Below are 22,793 nucleotides of genomic sequence, written 5' to 3' on the forward strand. Positions count from 1 at the left end.
TTGACACTTGTAAGACTCAGGATTTCGTGGTGTTTTGACCTTATTTCTACTCATTACTGGTGGAATCGTGCCAAGTGGTGACAGCAACTGGTGCACTGTTTACTAAAAAGAGATGATCTTGTGGCTAAAGGAAGCAAGTAAACACGCTGTCTTCTGAATTCATCTCAGCAAAACTCTTCTTTGATCTCAAATCTGAATCCAAATTTCCCTCTTTGGAGGGAATGGGTTTGGTTAGGAAGGCTTCTTTGGACTTTGGATTTTCCATCCAAATTTTACCTTGCAGATTAGAAATGACAAGCAATGTTGTGAGACTCAAGTTTCTACCTTCCTTGTGTACAAAATAAAAAGGACGGGCAATAACTTACAAGCTGTGGAAGGATCTCCCTGCTCATTCTCTCTTTACCCTGCTCTATCTTCAGCCCTTTGGAAGTAGTGAATCCAACAGGACGAGCAAAGTAAATATTTTTAGCCTATGTTTTTTGTGATCCTGAGTCTTCAGGCAGAGGAAATCTGAAACTGAGCCAAGAGAAATCTTCATTAAAAGCCATGATTTTAATATGCACTGAGTTTACATTGCAGAATAAATGTTGTCAACCTGGAAAACAAAATCCAAGCAAGAGGTATAGAGCATTGGTGGAGGAGCAGAGTAAGAACGAGGGGCTCAGGAGCCCTGTGGGGAACAGTCAGCTTGAAATTCTAACACACACAACAGCTTCTGAAGGTGTCTTGTATCTCACTCTCCTATCCACCGTACTCTCCTGACCTCAGTATTTTCAGCCCAGTCTTCAAACTTGTCTGAGTAATTCCTTATAGCTGTAAGAACTTCATGTGTCTTTGCTAGTGTCTGACACATGATGTGCATCACCTTTTTTAATGCTCACACAACTCTATGAGATATGCTTGTCACTGCCATTCCACAGATAATGAACCATGGCACAGAGACGTTAAGCAACTTTCCAGAGGTCACACAGCTTGGAAGAGGCAGAACTGGGACTCAAACTCAGATTCTATGGTCCGTGCCCTCTATTTTACAACAATCCAGTGAGTCTGATACTAGTGATTCTGAACTGAGGCTTGGAAAGGTTTAAAGATTCATCCAGAGTCACCAGCTAGTCATTGACAGAGCTAGAATTTGAACCCAGATATTTGGAGTTCAAGTCTCATGATTATCACATTCTCTATATGCTCTAACTACAGTGAGCTCACATTTCCCTGGTTGGGGTGCCCACACCCATCAGCATAAATATTTTTCAGAATCTGGGGGTTGGCACATGTACTCCTATTGTGATACTCTTATGTACGCTACCCTTTCCTCTATTGCACAGCCCTTGAGGATTTAAACCCTCGGGGCTTAAAGTTGCCGGACTGTGGGAAACCCTCCTCACCAACACTGCACTCTGAAGAGGGTGCCAGAGTCTTTCCGTCTTAATGAAACTCTTCCCTTGGTTCTTTCTCATACTCTCTAGGAGTTGCACAGAGAAGGCAAAAATCCACATTGGCAAATATGGGGCACAGCCCCTCATTTCCCCCCCCTTCCTACCCCAAGAGCACATTACAGGGTCAAGCTCATGGAGCATGCTTCCTTCCTCCCTTTGAATAAGCTTTCTACAAGGAGGATATTAGCTGTCATGCAAATGAGCCCCATCTGCTTGGGAGACAAGCCCAGACATGCCTGGGCTTCTGTCAGATTTAGAAGCCAGCGGGGCTGTTGACTCAAACGGAGACTGGAAGCCCACAGACCAAGCACACACACCCTGCTCAGGCTTGCACACTAGGACCACACACCTCCCTGGGCACACACTGGAACCACACGTCTTCCGAGGGTTTGCCCCATGACCCATAGCAACAGATAGACAAACGGACCATGTAAAATTTTCCCCGAGCTCCGTGCTTAACAGTAAAAGAGTCAAGTAATGCCCCTACACTCTTTCGTGTTCTGGGAAATGGCTGATTGCAAAGAAGCCCCCTTCCCCAGACTTAGATCCGGCTCGCTGATGTGCCCTCATTTATTTACAGCAGAGCCGGACACAGACACTCCCACTCTAAGCTGCATAAGTGATTATGATACCGGACAAAAGTGGTGAGTTTTTTTGTCTGATGCATGCAAATCACCAAGACTCCACTGTTTCAAAGAAAGAGTTTATTCCTAGGGACAAAGCAGGAGGTCCGATGGCCTTTTGGCTTAAAATCTGTCTCCCCAAACTGCAGTAATTCTGATAGCTTTATAGTATCAAAAGCTGGGCAGATTTTAGCACAGTGAGTACAATGGCTCTAGACGATGTAATCAAAGGTGATCTAATTATTTAGTTTCATTCTAGTTGGAATATAAGTGTACCGAGGCCAAATATAAGATAGTAGTATTTTAAATACTTGCCAAATGTCTTAATAAAGGAGTAAAAATGCTGAAAGAATTCAGAAGAAAATAGGCAGATCAGTAAAGAATGACCCAGGGGAAACCTCATAGAAGAGAAGACACTTGTAAGATTTTCCAATAAGAGGTAGCATTTGAATATACAGTGCTGAATTAGATTTTTAGAAGCCATAGCTAACATTTTCCTGGTATTATTTAATGCTTGGAAGTAATGTTGTGTAAAAGTTGGGTTTTGGAATTGGGCTGACCCAAAGCTCTTCATTTATAAACATTAGGTGCTGTTTTTAGTGATCATAAGACTCTAAAGTTGAAAACCAGATGATTTCGCAAAGTGACTGTGTGATTGTGAAAACCTTGTTCTGATGCTCCTTTTATCTATGGTATGGACAAATGACTAAAAAATATGGATTAAAAATGAATCAGAGGGGGAACAAATGTTAAAATAAATTGGGTAGAGAGAAATACTAGTGGTCAATGAAAGAGAGGGGGTAAGGGGTATGGTATGTATGAGTTTTTTCTTTTTTCTTGTTATTTCTTTTCCTGAAGTGATGCAAATGTTCTGAGAAATGATTATGGTGATGAATATACAACTATGTGATGATATTGTGAGCCATTGATTGCACACCAAGTATGGAATGTCCATATGTTAAAAATGCTCGTGTTTGTATGCTGTTTTGTTTTATCAATAAAAATTTTAAAAAAACAGATGAAATGGGTAGCAGTGAGCATCAGTTACAAGGTTTTTACAATCATAAAGACACAAGATAAAGCCTATGCAATCAATTAGAGATTAGGCCAGCTGGATTGCAGTTCAGAGACTTCAGGTCTAATATACCAGAAAGTAAAAAAAGGAATATCTATATAATGATTCAGTAATCACAACCATCCCCTAATTCCTAATTTCTCAATTACAACTCCTCCCTATTATTTAATAATTCTCCCAATCTTAAGGGATACCTGGGCAACAACTGATGAAGCTACTTCATGCTGAAAAGGAGTACTGACATTCTGGGGAAGAGGAAATAAACTGTTTGTTGCTCTTGGAGAGACCGGTACTTCTGGGTTCAGGGTATATCTGGCATAGGAACAATCCAGAGGCTTTAAGCATCTAAAAAAAAATAAACTCAATAAGTAAAACTTTTATACAGTCCAGAGTATCCTTTAGGGTTTTCAGGAGCACTGTTGGTTAGGGCTTGCCATACTGTGGCAGTTTGCAATATCTGGCTGAAACTTGCATAAGAGTCACCTTCAGAATGACCTCTCAACTCTATTTAAAATCTCTTAGCCACTGCTTTTCCCCCTTTTGGTCAACCAATCCAACAATGCCAGGACCAAGGTCGGATGTAAGAGTCCTGTCCCACATTGCCAGGGAGACTTGCACCCCTGGAAGTCACTGCCCACATAGAGGGGAAAGTAGTGAGTTTATTTGCAGAGTTTAACTTAAAGAAAGGCTACATCTGAGCAGCAAAAGAGGTGCTCTGGGGTTGATGCTTAGGCATTAATTATAAATAGGCTTAGCTTTTTCATTACCTAAATAAATTTCATAAGGGCAAGTCTCAAGAGTAAGGGTTTGAGCTTCACTTGTGAACTCACTGCCCTTCCCTTTATATGAGACATGACTCCCAAGGGTGTAAATCTCCCTGGCAATGTGGGACAGCACTCTAAGAGATAAGCTGGGACCTGGCATCTTGGGATCAAGAAAGACTTCTTGACCAAAAAGAGGAAGAGAAAAGAACCAAAACAAAGTGTCAGTGGCTGAGAGATTTCAAATAGAGTCAACAGGTCATTCTGGAGATAATTATCATGCCAGATATAGATATCCCTTTTCAGTTTTTGGTGTATTGGAGTAGATAAAGGGAAATGCCTGAAACTGCTGTCTGTAATCCAATAGCCTTGATTTTTGAAGATGACTGAATAACTATGGAGCTTTTAAGGTGTGACTGCACGATTGTGAAAACCTTGTGACCGACCCTCCCTTTATCTAGTGTGTGGAAAGAGGAGTAAGGAAAAAAAAGACAAAAAATAAATAATGATAGGGGTGAGGGGTATGGGGTGTTTGAGGTGTATTTTTACTTTTATTCTTATATGTTGGAGTAAGGAAAATGTTCAAAAATCTATTGTGATGATGAATGCACAGTTATATGATGATACTGTGAAACACTAACTGTAAAATTTGGATGATTATATGATATGTGAATATATAATATATTTCAATAAAATTGCATTTTTAAAAGTGATTAGGCTGAGAGATTCCAAACAGAGTTGAGAGGTTATCCTGGAGGTTATTCTTACGCATTAAGTAGATATCACCTTATTGTTCAAGATGTAATGGAGAGGCTGGAGGGAAGTGACTGAAAATGTAGAGCTGTGTTCCAGTAGCCATGTTTCTTGAAGATGATTGTATAACGATATAGCTTTCACAGTGTGACTGTGTGATTGTGAAAACCGTGTGTCTGATGCTCCTTTTATCTACCTTGTCAACAGATGAGTAGAACATATGGAATAAAAATAAATAATGGGGGAACAAATGTTAAAATAAATTTAGTTTGAAATGCTAGTGATCAATGAAAGGTAGGGGTAAGAGGTATGGTATGTATAATCTTTTTTTTCTCTGTTATCGTTTTATTTCTTTTTCTGTTGTCTTTTTATTTCTTTTTCTAAAAAAAATTATTACGGAACTTCCAGTAAGATGGCCAATTAGAGTAGCTCAAGATCAGCCCTTCTCCATGCAAAAGTTAAAGAAGGGAGAGGAGGGCAACTGGGGTGGCAGTTCGGGAGTGCAGCTGACCTGGGAGAACCTTCGGTACCACATGGGGCATCCCTGGTTGCAGAGGCCGAGGAACTGAGAGGCAGAAAGCTGGAGACACAAGGCCACAGGAGAGCACGGATGGGAGCTGGGGAGTAGGAAGTAAGCCAGGCAGCATTCCGTGGGTGTGCTACCCTCACAGTGCAGCCCCATGACTGGTGACTTACCCCACATGCCACACACCCAAATGGGACCCACTGTTCCCATTCCCTGCACTCCAGGTGCCCCTACCCACTAGCCCCCAGTGCATGTACCTGCCCCACACCCCCACCCCAAGAGTAGCCCAACCCACCTCTCTTGCACCCCTCCTGAGCAATATCTCCCTCTCTCTGTTCCTTGCAGGCTGCTGCCAGTGCATAAAGGCCACAGGCACTAACATCCATAGCCAGTTACCCCCACCTCCTGCCCATAGAGTTTCCCAGCCTCACCCCCCACCCCGAGCTCAGCTCATCAGTTTATAGCACTCCTAGACCCATGCATGTACATGGGCCCCAATCACATCATTCAGATCTGGAAACCTCAGTTTGCATCAGCCCTAGATCCGCACATGCACTCAGCCCTCAGTCACACTTCCTAGCTCTGAGAAAGTGCTGACTTGTGCAGCCAGGTCACATCTATGCCCAATCCATGAAGGCATAAAACCAAGCTACTGCCACAGCTCTACACATGTGCACATGCCTTACACCAGCACACGGCAAAGTATGCATCCCAGACCAGTGCACCCACACAGCCAAATCCTCCCTGACCGCTGGGCACCCACATTCACAAACATCAGCGTAACATCCCCAACCTGCACCTATACCTGCCCTGAAACAAATCACCGCACTGAGTGCCCTACCCCATACCCTGATCCCTGCTGTACATCCATCCTACAAACTCAAGGCCTTAGACTACTGAAAGAAATCAACTCTCAAAGTCAATCAATCGAGATATTTACATGTGACAAAGACAGCAGAAGATCACTGAGCACATCACAATGCAGACAGATACAGCCTTGCCTAATAACTGAATTAAAACACCAGAGGAGACAAAGACATTGGAACAACTAACCAAAGATGTTCATAGAACTCTACTTAAGGAAATAAGTGGGATGGCAAATGACATAAAGGAGATCAAGAAGACAGTAGAAGAACATAAAGAGGAATATGAAAGAATAAGTAGAAAAATAGTAGATATCACAGAGATTAAAGGCTCTGTTGACCAAATAAAAAACATACTAGAGGCACAAAACACCAGATTTGAAGAGACAGAAGAAAGAATAAATGATAAGGAGGACAGGATAACTGACTTTGAAGACTCAAACCAGCAAATAGAGAAAAAGATGGAAAGTTTTGAATTGGATCTGAGGGAAATGATAGGCAAAACAAAGCACGCAATATAAGAATCACTGGTGACCAAGAAGGAGAAGAGAAGAGTAAAGAGCCAGGAAGAGTAGTGGAGGATATAATGGGGGAAAACTTCCCAACCCTTATAAAGGACATAAATATACAAGTCAAAGAAGCCCAATGAACTCCAGAGTAAACCCAAACAGGCCTTCCCCAAGGCACATAGTAATTAGTATGTCAAATGTTGAAGAGAAGCAGAAAATCCTGAAAGTGACAAAACAAAAAACAATCTACTACATACAAGGGAAGCAATTAAAGCCAGCCTACAAACTCTCCTCTGTCTGCACCACATCCCCAGCAGGAAAAGTCTGCTGAAATTAAAGGCACCACATCACCTTATGTTGGTGGGACCTGCAGGCAGAAAAGCACCACATACTGGGCAGGATAGGAAAAACGCAGAGTCCAGAGACTTCATAGGAAAGTCTTTTATTTAGTCTACTGGGTCTCACCCTCAGGGAAAACTAATGCAGATGACTCTTTCCTCCTGAGAGGTGACAAGTTTCATCTGGGAAAATCTGATTGGGGTCTATAATACCTAAGAAAATCTGATTGGGGTCTATAATACCCTGTTAAGGGGTGGGGGAAAGGCAACATACAGGCAGGGCAAGAAACAAAAACACAAGAACTGAAAAATTGTGATCTTTTAAATAAAACCTAACCTAGAGGACTAGAATAAGCTGAACTGAAAGTCAAAAAACAGGTAGACAACAAAGTCATCCAGGAAGAAAACTCCTAGGAAAAAAAAATGAAAACAATCTCCAGAATAAAACAATTAAGGTAATTAAATGCCTAGATGCCAGCAAAAAAATGATGAATCATACTAGGAAAATTGAAGAAATGGTCCAGTAAAAGGAACAAACCAGTAATTCAGATGAGATACAGGAGTTGAAACAATAAATTCAGAATGTACGAACAGACATAGAAAACCTCATCCAAAATCAAATCAATAAATTGAGGGAGGATATAAAGAAGGTAAAGAATGAATAAAAAGAAGAAATTGAAAGTCTGAAAAAATGAATCGCAGAACTTATGGGAATGAAAGACACACTAGAAGAGATGAAAAAACAATGGAAACCCACAGTGTCAGATTTCAAGAGGCAGAAGATAGGATTAGTGAACTGGAGGAAAGAACATCTGAAATCTGACAAGCAAAAGAAAATATAGGGAAAAGAATGGAAAAATATGAGCAGGGACTCAGGGAATTGATAGACAATATGCAGTGCATGAACATATGCGTTGCGGGTGTCTTAGAAGGAGAAGAGAAGGGAAAAGGAGGAGAAAAACAAAGGGGGGAAACTGTCACTGAAAACTTCCCAACTCTTATGAAAGACTTAAAATGATAGATGCAACAAGTGCAGCGTGCCCCAAAGAGAATAGATCCAAATAGACATCCTCCCAAGACACTTACTAATCAGAATGTCAGAGGTCAAAGAGAAAGAGAGAATCTTGAAAGCAGCAAGAGAAAAACAACCCATCACATAGAAGGAAGACCAATAAGACTATGCATAGATTTCTCAGCAGAAATCATGGAGGTGGGAAGACAGTGGGATGATATATTTAAGATACTAAAAGAGAAAAACTGCCAACCAAGAATTCTATATCCAGCAAAACTGTGCTTCTGAGGGAGAAATTAAAACATTTTCAGACAAAAATTCACTGAGAGAATTTGTGACCAAGAGACCAGATCTAAAAGAAATATTAAAGGGAGCACTAGAGACAGATAGGAAAAGACGAAAGAGGTGTGGAGAAGAGTGTAGAAAGAAGACTATCAGTAAAGGTAAAAGAAGAAAAATTAGATATGACATATAAAATCCAAAAGGCAAAATGGTAGAAGAAAATATTGCCTGTATAGTAATAACACTAAATGTTAATGGATTAAACTCCCCAATCAAAAGACATAGACTGGCAGAATGGATTTTAAAACAGGACCCCTCTATATGCTGTCTACAGGAAACACATCTTAGACCCAAGGGTAAACATAGGTGAAAGTTAAAGGTTGGGAAAAGACATTCCATGCAAATAAGAATCAGAAAAGGGCAGCAGTAGCTATATAATATCCAACAAATTAAACTTCAAATGTAAAACAGTTAAAAGAGACAAAGAAGGACACTATGTATTTTTAAAAAGGAACAATTCAACAAGAAGACATAACAGTCATAAATATTTATACACCAAGCCAAAATGCTCCAAAATACATGAGGCAAACAGTGAAAAGAGAAATAGACACATCTACCATAATAGTTGGAGACTTCAATTCCACACTGTCATCAATGGACAGAACATCTAGATAGAGAATCAATGAAGAAGCAGAGAATTTAAATAATACAATGAATGAGCTGGACTTAAAAGACATATATAGAACATTACACCCCACAACAGCAGGATACACCTTATTCTCAAGTGCCTATGGATCATTCTCAAGGATAGACCATATGCTAGGTCACAAAGCAAGTCTCAATAAATTTAAAAAGATTGAAATCATGTAAAACACTTTCTCAGATCATAAAGGAATGAAGTTGGAAATCAATAATAGGCAGAGAGCCAGAAAATTCACAAATATGTGGAGGCTCAAGAACACACTCTTAAACAACCAGTGGGTCAAGGAAGAAATTACAGGAGAAATCAGCAAATGTCTTAAGGCAAGTGAAAATGGAAACACAACATATCAAAATTTATGGGATGCAGCAAAGGCAGTGCTAACAGGGAAATTTATTGTCCTAAATGCCTATATCAAAAAATAAGAAAGAGAAAAAATGTAGGAATTAACTGTCCACTTGGAAGAACTAGAGGAAGAACAGCAAACTAACCCCAAAGCAAGCAAAAGGAAAGAAATAATGAAGATTAGAGCAGAAATAAATGAAATTGAGAACATGAGAACAATCGAGAAAATCAACAAAACTAGAAGTTGATTCTATGAGAAAATCAATAAGATTGATGAACCCTTAGCAAGACTGACAAAAAGAAGAGAGAGGATACAAATAAATAAGATCATAAATGGAAGAGGAGACATAACAACTGACCCCACAGAAATAAAGGAAGTAATGGCAGGATCCTATGAACAACTTTATGCTAATAAATACAACAATGTAGATGAATTGGACAACTTCCTAGAAAGGCAGAACAACCAACATTGACTTGAGAAGAAATAGACGACCTCAACAAACCAATCGCAAGTAAAGAAATTGAATCAGTCAGTAAGAAGCTCCCCAAAAAGAAAAGTCCAGGGCCAGATGGCTTCACATGTGAATTCTACCAAACATTCAAGACAGAATTAGTACCAATCCTGCTCAAACACTTCAAAAAAATTAAAGAGGAGGGAAAGCTACCTAACTCATTCTATGAAGCCAACATCACTCTCATACCAAAGCCAGACAAAGATATTACAGGAAAAGAAAACTACAGACCAATCTCTCTAATAAATATGGATGCAAAAATCCTCAATAAAATTCTTGCAAATCAAATCTAGCAGCACATTAAAAGAATTATACACCACGACTAAGTAGGATTCATCCAGGCATGCAAGGATGGCTCAAGATAAGAAAATAAATTAATGTAATACACCACATCAACAACTCAAAGCAGAAAAACCACATGATCACCTTGATTGATGCAGAAAAGACATTTGACAAAATTCAACATCCTTTCTTGTTGAAAACACTTCAAAAGGTAGGAATAGAAGGGAACTTCCTCAACATGATAAAGCCAATATATGAAAAACCCACAACTAACATCATCCTCTATGAAAAAGAAATGAAAACTTTCCCCCTAAAATCAGGAACAAGCCAAGAACATCCACTATCACTATTATTCAACATCGTGTTGGAAGTTCTAGCCAGAGCAATTAGACAAGAAAAAGAAATACAAGGCATCAAAATTGGAAAGAAAGAAGTAAACTCTCACTGTTTGAAGATGATATGATACTATATGTCAAAAACTCCACAGCAAAACTACTAGAGCTAATAAATGAGTACAGGAAAGTGGCAGGTTACAAGGTCAACACTCAAAAATCTGCAGTGTTTCTATACACTAGTAATGAACAATATGAGGGGGAATCAAGAAAAAAAATTCCATTTACAGTTGCAACTAAAAGAATAAAATATTTAGGAATAAATTTAACTAAAGAGAAACAACAACAGGTGGCCAAGATGGGGGTTTAGCAATGTGCACATTTTAGTTCATCCTCCAGATAAACTGCTAAATAACCAGAAACAGTACAGAACAGCTCCTGGGGCCACGTCAGTGACTGGACTCACAGCGTACCCTAGTCTGGACCAGCCGGACTGGCTGCAAGCCTCCCCAGAACTGTGAGTTCCCCAAGCCATGGCAGCTGGCGCCCCTCCACCACAGGCTGCTTCCCAGTGGGGAAAGGAAAGATAATTTAACAGCAGCAGGGGCTGAGCCCAACCAAACACCAGTTGCGGCATTAATTAACAAATTTTGACTACTAAAAATAGGCACCCAGCTCAGGTGAATCTGGTCAAAGCAGAGGTTGCTCATTGGGCTAATGGAAAAGGAAAAAAAGAAAAGAAACAGAGATTTTTGTGGCTGTGTTTCTACAAGGGTTTGACTGCTTCTGGATCAAGTGGCAAGACTTCTCAGGCTGCAACTGTCCCAGGCATAGGCAGAAACAAATCCTTTCAGGGCTTGTTTCCAGCCTGTGCCTTCCACAGGGGAGGGGTGAAGTCCAACTCTGGTGGAATCCCTCCCTCAAGGAATTCAGACCCCAAGGGCTTGGTAATTTGAAGCCATTAAACCAGCCTACAACTTCTCCTCTGTCTCCAACACGCTCCTAGCAGGGAGAGTCTTCCAAAGTTAAAGGTGCCGCATCATCTTATGCTGGTGGGACTTGCAGGCAGACAAGTGCCACATACTGGGCAGGATAAGAAAAACAGAGTCCAGAGACTTTATAGGAAAGTCTTTTAACCTGCTGGGTCTCACCCTCAGGAAAAACTGATGCAGATGACTCCTTCCCCCTGATAGGAGGCCAGTTTGTTCAGGAAAACCTGGCTTGGGTCTATAATACCAATGTAGACCCTCCTAAGGGTGGGGGGGGGAAAGGCACCATACAAGCAGGCCAAGAAACAAGGAAACAAAAACCGAAAAATTTTCCTCTATTAAACAAAACCTAAGCTAGAGGTCCAGAAAAACCTGTACTGAAGGTCAAAGAACAGATAGACAACAAATTTATCCAGCAAGAAACTACTAGGTAAGAGAAATGAAAGCAATCTCCAGAATAAATTAATTAAGGTAATTAAAAGTCTAGATGCCAGCAAAAAATAACAAATCACACCAGGGAAATTGAAGATATGGCCCAGTCAAAGGAACAAACCAGTAATTCAAATGAGATACAGGAGCTGAAACAATTAATTCAGAATATACGAACAGACATGGAAAAACTCATCAAAAACAAAATCAATGAATTGAGAGAGGATATGAAGTAGGTAAGGAGTGAAAAAAAGAAGAAATGGAAAGTCTGAAAAAACAAATCACAGAACTTATGGGAATGAAAGACACAATAGAAGAGATGAAAAAACAGTGCTAACCTACAATGGTAGATTTCAAGATACAGAACATAGGATTTCTGAACCGGAGGATGGAACATCTGAAATCCGACAAGAAACAGAAACTAAAGGGAAAAAATGGAAAAATATGAGCAGGGACTCAGGGAATTGAATGATAATATGAAGCACACAAATATACGTGTTGTGGGTATCCCAGAAGGGGAAGAGAAAGGAAAAGGAGGAGAAAAACTAATGGAGGAAATTATCACTGAAAATTTCCCAACTCTTATGAAAGACTTAAAATTACAGATCCAAGAAGTGCAGCATACCCCAAAGAGAATAGATCCAAATAGGCGTTCTCCAAGACACTTACTAGTTAGAATGTCAGAGGTCAAAGAGAAAGAGAGGATCTTGAAAGCAACAAGAGAAACGCAATCCATCACATACAAGGGAAACCCAATAAGACTATGCGTAGATTTCTCAGCAGAAACCATGGAGGCGAGAAGACAGTGGGATGATATATTTAAGATACTAAAAGAGAAAAACTGCCAACCAAGAATTCTATACCCAGAAAAATTGTCCTTCAAAAATGAGGGAGAAATTAAAACATTTTCAGACAAAAAGTCAATGAGAGAATTTGTGACCAAGAGACCAGCTCTGCAAGAAATACTAAAGGGAGCACTAGAGACAAATATGAAAACACAAAAGAAAGAGGTGTGGAGAAGAGTATAGAAAAAAGGAAAATTAGATAAGACATATACAATCCAAAAGGCAAAATGGTAGAAGAAAGTACCACCTGTATAGTAATAACACTAAATGTTAATGGATTGAAATCCCCAATCAAAATACATAGACTGGCAGAATGGATTAAAAAACAGAACCGATCTATATGCTGTCTACAGGAAACACATCTTAGACCCAAAGATAAGCACAGGTTGAAAGTGAAAGGTTTGGAAAAGATATTTCATGCAAATAAGAATGAGAAAAGAGCAGGAGTAACTATACTAATATCCAATAAATTAGACTTCAAATGTAAAACAGTTAAAAGAGACAAAAAAGGATACTAAGTAGTAATAAAAGAAATAATTCAGCATGAAGACATAACAATCATAAATATTTATGCACCGAACCAGAATGCCCCAAAATACATGTACCAAACACTGAAAACACTGAAAAGAGAAATAGACACATCTACCATAATAGTTGAAGACTTCAATTCCCCACTCTCATCAATGGACAGAACATCTAGACAGAGGATCAATAAAGAAACAGAGAATTTGAATATTACAATAAATGAGCTGGACTTAACAGACATTTATAGGATATGACACCCCACAGCAGCAGGATACACCTTTTTCTCAAGTGCTCATGGATCATTCTCAAAGATAGACCATATGCTGGGTCACAAAGCAAGTCTCAATAAATTTAAAAAGATTGAAATCATACAAAACACATTCTTAGATCATAAAGGAATGAAGTTGGAAATCAATAATAGGCAAAGCACCAGAAAATTCACAAATATGTGGAGGCTCAACAACACACTCTTAAACAACCAGTGGGTCAAGGAAGAAATTACAAGAGAAATCAGTAAATATCTCAAGGCAAACGAAAATGAAAACATAACATAACAAAACTTATGGGACGCAGCAAAGGCAGTGCTAAGAGAGAAATTTATTGCCCTAAATGCTTATATCAAAAAAGAAGAAAGAGCAAAAATGGAGGAATTAACTGTCCACTTGGAAGAACTAGAGAAAGAAGAGCAAACTAACCCCAAAGCAAGCAAAAGGAAAGAAATAACAAAGATTAGAGATGAAATTGAGAACATGAAAACAATTGAGAAAATCAATAAAACCAGAAGCTGGTTCTATGAGAAAATCAATAAGATTGATGAACTCTTAGCAAGACTGACAAAAATAAGAAGAGAGATGATGCAAATAAATAAGATCAGAAATGGAAGAGGAGACATAACCACTGATCCCACAGAAATAAAGGAAGTAATGAAAGGATACTATAAACAACTTTATGCTAATAAATACAACAATGTAGATGAAATGGACAAATTCCTAGAAAGGCATGAACACCAACTTTGACTCAAGAAGAAATAGATGACCTCAACAAACCAATCACAACTAAAGAAATTGAATCAGTCATTAAGAAGTTCCCCCAAAAGAAAAGTCCAGGACCACATGGCTTCACATGTGAATTCTACCAAACATTCCAGAAAGAATTAGTACCAATCCTGCTCAAACTCTTCAAAAAAATTGAAGTAGAAGGAAAGCTACCTAATTCATTCTATGAAGCCAACATCACCCTCATACCAAAAACAGGCAAAGATATTACAAAAAAAGAAAACTACAGACCAATCTCTCTAATGAATATAGATGCAAAAATCCTCAACAAAATTGTAGCAAATCAAATCCAGCAACACATTAAAAGAATTATACATCATGACCAAGTAGGATTCATCCCAGGTATGCAAGGATGGTTCAACATATGAAAATCAATTAATGTAATACACCACATCAACAAATCAAAGCAGAAAAATCACATGATCATCTTGATTGATGCACAGAAGGCATTTGACAAAATTCAACATCCTTTCCTGTTGAAAACACTTCAAAGGATAGGAATACAAGGGGACTCCCTTAAAATGATAAAGGGAATATATGAAAAACCCACAGCTAACATCATCCTCAATGGGGAAAAACTGAAAACTTTCCCCCTAAGATCAGGAACAAGATAAGAACGTCCACTATCACCATTGTTATTCCACATCGTGTTGGAAGTTCTAGTCAGAGCAATTAGACAAGAAAAAGAAATACAAGGCATCAAAATTGGAAAGGAAGAAGTAAAACTATCACTGTTTGCAGATGATACGATACTATATGTCAAAAACCCTGAAAAATCCACAGCAATACTACTAGAGCTAATAAACGAGCACAACAAAGTGGCAGGTTACAAGATCAACACTCAAAAATCTGTAGTGTTTCTATACACTAGTAATGAAAAATCTGAGGGGGAAATCAAGAAATGAATTCCATTTACAGTTGCAACCAAAAGAATAAAATATTTAGGAATAAATTTAACTAAAGAGACATAAGACCTATACAAAGAAAGCTACAAGAAATTGTTAAAAGAAAGCACAGAAGACCTAAATAGATGGAAGGGTATACCGTGTTCATGGATTAAAGACTAAATATAGTTAAGATGTCAATTCTATCTAACTTGATTTACAGATTCATGCAATACCAATCAAAATCCCAACAATTTACTTTTCAGAAATAGAAAAAACAATAACCAAATTTATCTAGAATGGCAGGGTTCCCTGAATTGCTGAAAGTATCCTGAGGAAAAAGAACAAAGCTGGAGGTCTCACGCGGCCTGACTTGAAGGCATATTATGAAGCTGCAGTGGTCAAAACAGCATGGTACTGGCATAAAGATAGATATATTGACCAATGAAATCGAATAAAGTGTTCAGCTACAGACCCTCTTATCTATGGACATTTGATCTTTGATAAGGCAGTCAAACCAACTCACCTGGGACAGAACAGTCTCTTCAATAAATGATGTCTAGAGAACTGGATATCCATATGCAAAAGAATGGAAGAGGATCCATATCTCACACCCTATACAAAAGTTAACTCAAAATGGATCAAAGATCTAAACATTAGGTCTAAGACCATAAGACAGTTAGAGGAAAATGTAGGGGAAATATCTTATAAATCTTATAATTGGAGGTGGTTTTATACACCTTACACCTAAAGCAAGAGCACGGAAGAAAGAGAGAAAGAAATGGGAACTCCTCAAAATTAAACACTTTTGTGCATCAAAGAATATCATCAAGAAAGTAAAAAGACAGCCTACACAATGGGAGACGATGTTTGGAAATGATATATCAGATAAAGGTCTAGTATGCAGAATTTATAAAGAGATTGTTCAACTCAACAACAAAAAGACAGCCAATCCAATTACAAAATGGGAAAAAGACTTGAACAGACACTTCTCAGAGGAGGAACTACAAATGGCCAAAAGGCACATGAAGAGATACTCAACTTCCCTGACCATCAGAGAAATGCAAATCAAAACCACAATGAGATATCATCTCACACCCACCAGAATGGCCATTATCAATAAAACAGAAAATGACAAGTGCTGGAGAGGATGTGGAGAAAGAGGCACACTTATTCATTATTGGTGGGAATGTCAAATGGTAAACCGCTGTGGAAGGCAGTTTGGCGGTTCCTCAAAAAGCTGAATATGGAATTGCCATATGACCCGGCAATACCATTGCTAGGTATCTACTCAAAGGACATAAGGGCAAAGACACAAATGGATATTTGCACACCAATGTTTATAGCAGCATTATTTACATGTGCAAAGTGATGGAAACAGCCAAAATGTGCATCAACAGACGAGCGGCTAAACAAACTGTGGTATATACATACGATGGAATATTATGCAGCTCTAAGACAGCATAAAGTTATGAAGTTTGTAACAACATGGGTGGACCTTGAGGACATTATGCTGAATGAGATTAGCCAGAAACAAAAAGACGAATACTGTATGGTCTCACTGATATGAACTGACATTAGTGAATAAACTTGGAATATTTCGTTGGTAACAGAGACCATCAGGAGATAGAAATAGGGTAAGACATTGGGTAATTGGAGTTGAAGGGATACAGACTGTGCAACACGACCGAATGTAAAAACCCAGAAATGGACAGCACAATACTACCTAACTGTAATATAATTATGTTAAAACACTGAATGAAGCTGCATGTGAGAATGATAGAAGGAGGAGGGCTGGGGACATAAATGAAATCAGAAAGAAAGATAGATGTTAAAGATCGAGTTGGTATAATCTAGGAATGCCTAGAGTGTATAATAATAGAGACTAAATGTACAAATTTTAAAAATGTTTTTGCATGAGGAAGAACAAAGGAATGTCATTACTGCAGGGTGCTGAAAATAGATGGTAATTAATATTTTAAAAATTCACCTTATGTGTGAGACTAAAGCAAAAGAATGTTTATTTGGTACAAAATTTACATTTTGGCTAGTGTATTTCCTAACATAACTTATGTAGATAGTTTGATTGAATACCACAAGTATTTGGAATCTCAGGTAGGACATGAGATTTTGTTGGTTTGCCCAGAGTGATGCTCCGATGAATCCCACAGTGATTCGATCAGTGAGTGGAGAAGTATTTGCAAAGCCCCCTTGGTGGAATGCTGAGAACTGGGAGAAATTCAACTTCTCCAGGTTGAATTCTTGATATTCTCACAAGCAGTGTGGACAACCGAAGCTATAGGCTGAGCCCCCAGTCTTGGGGTTTGTTCATATGAAACTTAACCCCACAAAGGATAGGTCAAGTCTACTTAAAATGTAGGCCTAAGAGTCACCCCCAAGAGAGCCTCTTTTGTTGCTCTCTCTCCAGCCAACACAAGCAACATCACCACCTCCCCCTGTCTACGTGGGACATGACTCCCAGGGGTGTGAACCTTCCTGGCAACGTGGGACAGAAATCCTAGAATGAGCTGAAACTGAGCATCAAGGGAATGAGAAAACCTTCTCGACCAAAGGGGGAAGAGTGAAATGAGACAAAGTGTCAATGGCTGAGAGATTCCAAACAGAGTCGAGAGGTTATCCTGGAGGTTATTCTTATGCATTGAGTAGATATCACCTTGTTATTCAAGATGTAAGGAAGAGGCTGGAGGGAACTGCCTGAAAATGGAGCTGTGTTCCAGTAGCCATGTTTCTTGATGATGATTGTATAATGGTGTAGCTTTCACGATGTGACTGTGTGATTGTGAAAACCTTGTGTCTGATGCTTCTTTTAACTACCTTGTCAACAGATGAGTAGAATATATGGAATGGAAATAAATAACAGGAGGAACAAATGTTAAAATAAATTTAGTTTGAAATGGTAGTGATCAGTGAAAGCGAGGGGTAATGGGTGTGGTAGGTATAATTTTTTTTCTGTTTTCATTTTATTTCTTTTTCCATTGTCTTTTTATTTCTTTTTCTGAATGGATGCAAATGTTCTAAGAAATGATGAATATGCAACTAAGTGATGATATTGTGAATTATTGATTATATATGTTAATTTTTATTTCATTTGTTGATTTTTTAATTAATAAATAAATTTAAAATGTTTAACTAAAGAGACAAAGGACCTATACAAAAAAAACTACAAGAAATTGCTAAAAGAAATCACAGAAGACCTAAAAAAATGGAAGGGTATACTGTGTTCATGGATTGGAAAACTATAGTTAAGATGTCAAGTCTACCTAAACTGATTTACAGATTCAATGCAATGCCAATTGAAATCCCAAAAACTTACTTTTTCAGAAAATAGAAAAAACATAACCAAATTTATCTGGAAGGGCAGGGTGCCCTAAATAGCTAAAAATATCCTGAGAAAGAAAAATGAAGTCGGAGGTCTCACACTACCTGATTTTAAGGCGTACTATGAAGTTACAGTAGTCAAAACAGCATGGTACTGGCATAAAGATGTATATACTGACCTATGGAATTGAACAGAGTGTTCAGATATAGACCCTCTCATCAATGGACAATTGATCTTTGATAAGGCAGTCAAGCCAGCTCACCTGGGACCAGACAGTGTCCTCAATAAATGGTGCCTTGAGAACTGGATATTCACATGCAAAAGAATGAAAAAGGATCCATATCTCACACCCTATACAAATATTAACTCAAAATGGATCAAAGGCCTGTACATTAGATCTAAGACCATAAAACTTTTAGAAGAAAATGCAGGGAAATATCTTATAAATCTTATAATAGGAGGCAGTTTCCTAGATCTTACACCCAAAGCACAAGCATTGAAGAAATAAATAAATAAATGGGAACTCCTCAAAATTAAATACTTTTGTGCATCAAAGAACTTCATCAAGAAAGTAAAAAGACAGCCTACATGGTGGGAAACAATATTTGGAAACAATATATCAGATATAGGTTTAGTATCCAGAATATATAAAGGATTGTTCAACTCAACAACAAAAAAAGCAGCTGACCCAATTAAAAAATGGGCAAAAGACATGAACAGGCACTTCTCAGAAGGGGAAATACAAATGGCCAAAGGGCAAGTGAAAAGACGCGCAACTTCCCTGGCTATTAGGGAAATGCAAATCAAAACCTCAATGAGATATCATCTCACACCCACCAGAATGGCCATTATCAATGAAACAGAAAACAACAAGTGCTGGAGAGGATGTGGAGAAAGAGGCACATTGATCCACTGTTGGTGGGAATGTCAAATGGTACAACCACTGTGGAAGGCAGTTTGGCGTTTCCACAGGAATGTAAGTATAGAATTGCCATATGATCCAGCAATAACATTGCTAGGTATCTACTCAGAGGACATGAGGGCACGAACACAAATGGATATTTGCACACCAATGTTTATAGCAGCATAATTTACAATTGTCAAGAGATGGAAACAGCGCAAATGTGCATCAACAGATGAGTGGCTAAACAAGCTGTGGTATATACATATGATGGATTATTATGCAACTGTAAAACAGAATAAAGTTATGTAGTACGTAACAACATGGATGGACCTTAAGGACATTATGCTGAGTGAGATTAGCCAGAAACAAAAGGACAAATACTGCATGGTCTCACTGATATGAACTTGGAGAATTTCAACTAAGAACAGAGACCATCAGGAGATAGAAATAAGGTAGATATTGGTTAATTGGAGCTGAAGAATATAGATTGTCCAACAGGACTAATGGTAAAAATTCATAAATTGATAGCACAATACTACCTAACTGTAATACAAATGTTAGTACACTGAATGAAGCTGAATGTGAGAATGATAGAGGGAGGAGGGATGGGGGCACAAATGAAATCAGAAGGAAAGGTAGATTATAAAGACTGATATGGTATAATCTAGGAATGCCTAGTGGGTACAATGATAGTGACTAAATGTACAAATTAAAAAATGTTTTTGCATGAGGAAGAACTAAGGAATGTCAATATGGCAGGCTTTTGAAAATAGATAGTAATTCATATTTTAAAACTTTAACTTATGGGTATGACTTAGGCAAAAAATGCTTATTTGGTACAAAATTTATAATTTGACTAGTGCATTTCCGAGCATAATTTCTGTGGACAGTTTAATTAACACCATACGTACATGGAACCTTGAATGGGGCATGAGATTTTGTAGGTTTGTCCAGATTGATGCCCCATAAGTCCCAGAGTGATTTGAACAGTGAATAAAAAAGTATTTGCAAAGTCCCCTTAAGGGATTGCAAGAAAGGGGGAAAATTCAACTTCCCCATGTGGAGAATTCCTGATATTCTCACAAGCAGTGAGGACAACCAAAGCAATAGGTCAAGCCCTCAATCTTGGGGTTTGTTCACATGAAACTTACCCCACAAAGGATAGGCTAAGCCTACTTAAAATTAGGCCTAAGTTTGCACATTAAGTAGATATCACCTTGTTGTTCAAGATGTAGTGGAGAGGCTGGCGGGAACTGCCTGAAAATGTAGAGCTGTGCTCCAGTAGCCATGTTTCTTGAAGATGATTGTATAATGATACAGCTTTCACAATGTGACTGTGTGATTGTGAAAACCTTGTGTTTGATGCTCCTTTTATCTACAGTATGGATAGATGAGTAAAACATATGGATTAAAAATAAATAAATAATAGGGGGAACAAATGTTAAAATAAATCTAGTAGATTGAAATGCTAGTGATCAATGAAAGAGTGATAAGGGGTATAGAAAAATTAGGGGAAACAAAGGCTAAAATATATTGGGTAGGTGGAAATACTAGCAATCAATGGAAGGGAGGAATAAAGGGTAAGGTATGTATGAGTTTTTGTCTTCTGCCTTTTTATTTCTTTTTCTGAATTGATGCAAATGTTCTGAGAAACCATCACGGTGATGAATATACAACTATGTGATGATATTGTGAGTGATTGATTGTATACCAAGCATGGAATGATCATATGGTAAGAATGCTCATTTTTGTATGTTGTTATGTTTTAAAATAATTTTTTTAAGTAACATTTGATTCTGCCAATTGTACGCTTCTATGAGGCAGGGCTCTGAGTGAGAGAGCTATTAACACCTTAACAGAGTTTTGTAGAGTTAAGAGGTGTAATGATGTTGGCTGGTTGATGTTTAGATATGCTGGATACAGGGATGAGAGAAAGGGAGGAACTGAAGGCTTCACATTTGCACCTTAAATGCTATATGAAAAAAACTGTAAAACTTTCTGTGTGCCCTGAAAGAAAATCTTATTTCCTGTGGTCACAGACTCGAGATCTCTGAAACCCAGATCAAGTCTCATTGTGCAAGGAGCAGATTTACAACATGAACTAATAGCTCAACTTTGCAGGGTGTCTGCTGTTACAATAATGGCTTTGATAAGAAAGGAATGGGATGCTGAACATTGGAATGGGGACATATGGGTTGATGGCGATGCAGTGGAGACCTGGAAATGTGGGATTTACTGAGTCTGTGCTAGATAAACCTGTATTGGTCTGCCTGAGGAAACATCTGCCCCACCGCCAGCCTGCCCTGAGGAGTCTGACACCCAACCCCCACCTGAAGAAATTAACCCTTCAGTGTCTGCTAACCCTGAAACCACCCTCCCTGGGGAAACATCCCTCACTCCTCTGTCTGGAGAGATTAATCCTGTTTCACCAGATGAAATTGTAATGGAAGGCTCTGGGGTAATTAGTTTGAAAGACACTTCTAATTCTTTTCATGACTGTTCTAGTTTGCTAGCTGCAACACATCAGAGATGGATCGTCTTTTAATAAAAGGGGATTCATTTTGTTAGTTCTTCAGAGGAAAGGCAGCTAACTTTCAACTGAGGTTCTTTCCTAAGTGAGAAGGCACAGGGTGATCTCTGCTGGCCTTCTCTCCAGGCCTTTGGGTTCCAACAACTTTCCCCAGGGTGATTCCTTTCTGCCTTTCTGCATCTCCAAAGGCCTGGGCTGAGCTGTGAGTGCTGAGATGAGGTATGCTGAGCTTCTTGGGCTGTGCTACATTGAGCTCTCTCATTTAAGCACCAGCCAATTAACTCAAACATTATTCATTGCAGCAGGCATGCCTTCTAGCCAACTGCAGATGTAATGAGCAACAGATGAGGTTCACATGCCATCGGCTCATGTCCACAGCAATAGAACTAGGCATCTTCACCTGGCCAAGTTGATAGCTGAATCTAACTACCACAATGACCCACCCCACCACCCCTCTTTTCTTCCAGACCAAAAACTATTCTAAAGTCCCAAAAGGCCCTGAAATGTGAGATACAAAGTGTGATCCATGAGGAGGTACAATATACTCCAAAAGAACTGAATGAATTCTCCAATTTACATAGACAGAAATCAGGGAAATATGTGTGGGAATTTATATTAAGAGGGTGGGATAATGGTGGAAGGAATATAAAGTTGGATCAAGCTGAATTTATTGATATGGCCCCATACCAGAGTTTCTGCATTCACTGTAGTAGTTTGAGGGTTTAGAATGGATGTTAACAATTGTTTGGATGTTTGACTGAAGCGTAAATCAAGAGGTGGCCGACATTACCTGAAGTTGAAATGCCAAAACTGCCCTGGTACAGTGTAAATGAGGGGATCCAACAGCTTAGAGAGATGGGAATGTTAGAGTGGGTTTATCATGGAAGACCTGCTCACACACCACAGGAATGTCCAGAGGACACACCTTTTGACCAGGACTGAG

General features: G+C 38.8%; 1 long non-coding RNA gene across 2 annotated transcripts in view; it reads right to left on the minus strand.

The window, feature by feature from the left end:
- Positions 1–543: 543 nt before the first annotated feature.
- LOC143650311 (uncharacterized) overlaps positions 544–22,793 on the minus strand; it is a 54,111-nt gene continuing 31,861 nt past the window's right edge. The window contains exons 3-4 of one of the 2 annotated variants that reach the window (XR_013159517.1): positions 3,329–3,479; positions 544–595 (exon numbers count right to left, since the gene is read on the minus strand). This is a non-coding gene — a long non-coding RNA (uncharacterized LOC143650311). The remainder of the gene's footprint in view (positions 596–3,328; positions 3,480–22,793) is intronic. The other variant, XR_013159518.1, reaches the window with a different exon arrangement.

Source organism: Tamandua tetradactyla, chromosome 11, assembly GCF_023851605.1.
Source record: "Tamandua tetradactyla isolate mTamTet1 chromosome 11, mTamTet1.pri, whole genome shotgun sequence".
In the NCBI taxonomy this organism is placed as follows: domain Eukaryota; kingdom Metazoa; phylum Chordata; class Mammalia; order Pilosa; family Myrmecophagidae; genus Tamandua; species Tamandua tetradactyla.